We start from the raw sequence: 5382 nt of genomic DNA, 5'->3' as shown, positions 1-5382 counted from the left end.
GCCACCTAGGCACCCCAAGGATTAGTTATAAGTATACATTGCAAATTCTTGGAAAACCACAAAAAAGTGAAAAAAAAAAAAAAAAGGAGCAGCAGCAGCAGTGATACTAAGAAAGGAGAAAATGAAATCATATAAAGTGTTCAACTAAAACAAAAGACAGGAAAAAAGAGCAAATGACAAAGTAGGAACAAAAGACAAATGCAAAAATCTAGAAAGACAATATGAGTAGGGTAGCTATTAATTCAACTGTATCAGTAATTACCTTGAACACATATGGTCTAAATATACCACTTAAAAGAGACTGTCAGAGAGGATCCAAAAAAAAAGCCCACATTAAATATAAGGACATATATAGATCAAAATTAAAGGGTTAAATATATGTCATGCTAACACTAATCAAAAGGAAACAGGAGTAGCTGTATTAATTTTAATACAGCTTAATTTTAAAGCTAGCCTGGTTCAATATCTGAAAATCAATTAATGTAGTCCGCCACATCGATAAGCTAAAAAAAAAACACCAATCATATCAATAGATGCAGAAAAAGAATCTGACAAAATCCGATCTATCTATTAATGATAAAAAGTCTCAGTCAATTATAGAGGGGACTTTCTCTACTTGATAAAGAACATTTACAAAAAAACTATAGCTAACATTATACTTAATGGTAAGTAGCCTGAAGTTTTCCACTATGATCAGGAACAATGCAAGGATGTGACCTCTTACCACTGCTTTTCAACATCATACTGGAAATCATAGTTAATCCAGTAAGATAATAAAAGGAAATAAGAGGTATATGAATTGGGAAGGAAGACATAAAACTGTCTTTTTCACAGATGATATGATCGCCTACGTAGAAAACTCAAAAGAATACACACACACACACAAAATGTCTGGAACTAATAAGTGGTTATAACAAGGTTACAGACTCCAAGGTTAGACTGCTTTCCCACAACCAGTAATGAACACGCAAAATTGGAAATTAAAAAAAAAAATACTTTACCATTTTCATTAGTGCCCTTAAAAAAAGAAATCCTGTGCCTAGGTGGCTCAGTGGGTTAAAGCCTCTGCCTTTGGCTCAGGTCATGATCTTGGGGTCCTGGGACCAAACCCCACATCGGTCTCTCTGCTCAGCAGAGAACCTGCTTCCTCCTCTCCCTCTGTCTGCCTCTCTGTCTACTTGTGATCGCTCTCTCTGTCAAATAAATAAATAAAATCTTTAAAAAAAAAAAAGAAATCCTTAGGTACAAATCTAAAAAAAAAATGTACATCTATATGAGAAAAATTGTAAAATTCTGCTGAGAGGTATCCAAGGAGAACTTAAAAAATGAGGGAGACATGGTCTGTGTTTGTACATTAGAAAACTCAGTATTGTTAAGATGGCAGTTTCCCATCTTTATCTATAGATTCAACGCAATGTGAATCAAAATCCCAGTAAGTTCTTTTATGTCTGTGGACACACCAATTCTAACATTTATATGGAGAGGCAAAAGATAGAAAGCCAACTGAGTATTAACTGAGAAGAATGAAGTCAGAGGAATGGTACTTATCTGACTTTAAGACTCACCATAGAGCTACAGTAATCAGGATAGTGTGGTATTTGTGAAAGAACAGACAAGTACATCAATGGAACAGGATAGCAATCCCAGAAATAGATCCACAAATACAATCAATAATCTTTGAGAAGGAGCAAAAGTGAGATACAACTGAACAAAGATAGTCTTTTCACCTGCAAATACAACAGACTTCATGCCTTTCACAAAATCAACTCAAATGGATTACAGATCTGAATGTAAGATGCAAAATGCTAAGACTTCTGGTAGATAATGTGGGAGAAATACCTCGATGGCCTTGGATATGGAGGTGACTTATTGGATACAACACCAAAGACATAATCCATGAAAGAAATAATTGATAAGGTACATGTTATTAAAATTAAAAAATCTCTGCTCTGTGAACAACTACGTGAAGAGAATGAGAAGACAAGCCACAGACTGGAAGAAAATATTTGCAAAAGACTCATCTGATTAAGGGTCGTCGCCTAAAATATACAAAGAATACTGAAAACAGTGAGAAAACCAAAAATGTGTTACAAAAAATGGGCAAAAGACCGGAACAGACACCTTATCAATGAAGACACACAGATGACAGGTCAACATATGAAAATATTTTCAACATCATATATCACTGGGGAACTGCAAATTAAAACAACATAAGATACCGCTACTGCTAGAATGGTCCAAATCTGGAACATTGACAATGCCAAATGCTGATGGAGATGTGGATTTATCACTTGGGGGTGAGGTGGGGGGGTTGCAAAAATAGTACAGCCAGTTCGGTAGACAGTTTGGTGGTTTCTTACAAAACTAAACATACTCTTAACATACACTCTGGCAATGGTGCACCTTGGTATTTACCCAAAAGGAGCTGAAAACTTATAGCCACACAACAATGGATATTTAGAGCAGCTTCATTCTTCATTGCCAAAACTTGGAAGCAAGAAGATGGTCTCCACTAGGTGAACAGATAAATAAACTATGGTACATCCAGACAATGGCATATTTTTCAGGACTAAAAAGAATGAGCTATTAAGCCATGCAAAGGCACTGAGGAAACTCAGAAGTAGATTACTAAGTGAAAGAAGCCAAACTAACAAGGCCCGATACTGTGTGATACCAACCAGAGGACATTCAGGAAATGCCAAAAACTGTGGAGACACTAAAAAGGTCATTGGTTATGAGGGATGAGGAGAGGGCGGGAAGAACAGGCAGAACACGAAGGATTCTTAGTCAGTGGACGTATTATGACAGTGGGTACATGTCATCGATACACCTGTCCAAACCCACAGAATGTAGAATCCCCGTAATGAACCCTGATGTGAACTATGACTTTGGACAACAATGATGAATCGTGTGGGTTCACAGATTGTAACAGATGCACCACCGTGGAGTGGGATCTAGTTCGCAGGGGAGACTGTGCAGGTGTGGGGAGGGGCATATATGGGAACTCCCCGTAATTTCTCTCAATTTCACTGTAAGCCTAAAATTGTTCTAAAAAGTAAAGTTTATTAATTAAAAGCCCTCTTATTCAGTCATTTAATGTATGTATTCATTTCTAAATTCCTTCCTCCATGCTCTCCTTTTTTGTGGACTCTGCATTTCACTTCTGCATCTCACATCCGCACCCCCAACCCACGCTGCCATTAGAAGGTAAGGACTATGTTTTGCGCATAGAGCCACATACGTAAAGAATTTCCTGAACAAGTACATTCACGAATGCAAGGGAATTGATTTTACCCAGGACTTTCCTGCTCAGGCATGTATACAGGAGAGATCTAAAAGGGAAAGTGGAAGTTGGAGTACCCTCGGATAGGTGGGGATTTATTTATTTCCTTGGTACATATCCTACCAGTGTTTGGCTGATTTACTGAAAAGTTCCAGACTATACTCGGCTTGCCACACTTCAGATTCTTTTGGAGTGATTTCCAGCAGCTGGTGGCTGGTAGTTATATACTGAGGTTGCAGATTTTCTAGACCCCTTCAGGGATCAAGTGAAACTTTTTAAGAGCTATAGGGTGACTACAGAGGGCTGGAATTTACAACCTCAAAATCAAGAGTCACGTGCTCTGCTGAGGCAGACAGATACCCCCAATCTCACAAATTAATATTGAACAGAAGAAGTTGGACATAAAAGCAAACATTTACATATGTATGGACCCACCATATAAAGTTCACAAGATGGCAAAACTAACATTCCATGTAGAAGAAGTAGAAAGAACCCAAATGTCCCTCATCTGATGGATAAACAAATGTGCCATATCGATACAATGGAATTCTCACATGACAATAAACAAGAGGGCATATCAACAGATGCTTCACCATCCGCAAACCTTGAAAACATCTTACTAAGTGAAAGATGCTTGTCCCAAAGTACCGCATATTTTGCAGTTATTTATATATTTTGCAGTTATTTATATACAGTGTCCAGAATAGGCAAGTCTATTGAGACAGAAAATGGTTTTCTAGGGCAGGGAGGGCTGCAGAGTAACAGCCAAAAGAGACTGAATTTGGCCAGGGGGGAAGAGGAGTTAATGAAAATGTTCTAAAACTGATTATGATGATGGTCACATACTCTGAATTCAACAATGGGTGAACTGTACAGCATGTGAAATGTATCTCTATAAAGCTATTATTTAAAAGAAAAAAAAAGAGAGAGAGAGAGAGACCACATTGTAAATGAAAAGTAAAATAAACTTCAGTTCCAGAGTGGGACTCTAAAAAAACACTCACTCACTTCCACTCACAAATGCCAAAGTCAAAGAGCGGCATTTATATCAAATTTGCATATAGAAGTACTAGTTTTTTTATTGATCTTATGGGGTCTTTTATTTACCTGAATACATGCATTGGATTAATATGTACAGTGTTACAAACAGATGAATGTGTTGGTGTCCCTATGAAAAATATCTTCAGTTCATAAAAAAAATTGGAGGGGAGGAAGGGGAGGAGGAGGAGCTATAGGGTGAGTTGGGGCCCCACATAAGCCGGGATGTCCTCAGGGAGAGCGAGCAGGGTGTGGCGGCTGAAGGTCTCTGGGATCTGTACTGCTCCTGGAAGAAATCGGCCAGAGAGTAGCCGCCTGTGTTGGGTGTGAAGCAAGACTGTGGCTACTTTGAAACTATTCAATCCACTGACATTTGAAATCGAAATGACAAGTTTAGAGATGCTTTGAATCAGCTTCTCAGTGGAACATTCTGTCATTTCAAGCCGACATTTCAAGTGTCCTCGTTCTCTCTCTGATTACTTGGGCCAGCAACCAGAGGCATGCAGAGAGGTGGAGGACAAGAACTTGGAATTTTTAAATTGGAAATTTATTTTTAACTGAAATATAGTTGGTACACTAAAATTTTAAGGACCGTGTTCAGGAAATATCAAAAGTAGCTTTTGGGGGAAGAATATGAAAATTCTGGCTGGCCTCCTCACTCTGTGGGTTGGGAGCGGATGTTGGGGGAGCGAGAGAAGCGATTTCTGTTCCAAGAATGGTGCGATACCTCACTGAGAAAGTTCCTTGGTTTCTTCCCACTCTAGCTCCCCTGGGCGCGCGGCCTGGCTAGAGCGCAGACGGCGCGGTGCAGGCCCGCCGCACGGGGGCGCTGTTTGCACAGGCTGCGGGGACGGCACCGGGAGTCCCGGGGCCGAGGAGCCTCCAAGCCGATGCCAGGTGTCACCGGGCGGGGCTGGAGGTGCAGGTGCAGGTGCGGAGTCCCGCTGCAGGGAGCTGGCGGAGCCAGGGGGCGGTGGGAAAAGAGCACTTGCAATGGGGAGTGGCACCAGGAGGAGCCATTAGCCGTGGTGGAGTGGGTGGCCCTGCACTCGGAGGGTGCG

The sequence above is a fragment of the Neovison vison genome, chromosome 11 (assembly GCF_020171115.1).
Source record: "Neovison vison isolate M4711 chromosome 11, ASM_NN_V1, whole genome shotgun sequence".
In the NCBI taxonomy this organism is placed as follows: domain Eukaryota; kingdom Metazoa; phylum Chordata; class Mammalia; order Carnivora; family Mustelidae; genus Neogale; species Neogale vison.
The sequence above is the reverse complement of the archived record's forward strand: the minus strand, read 5'-3'. Positions refer to the sequence as shown.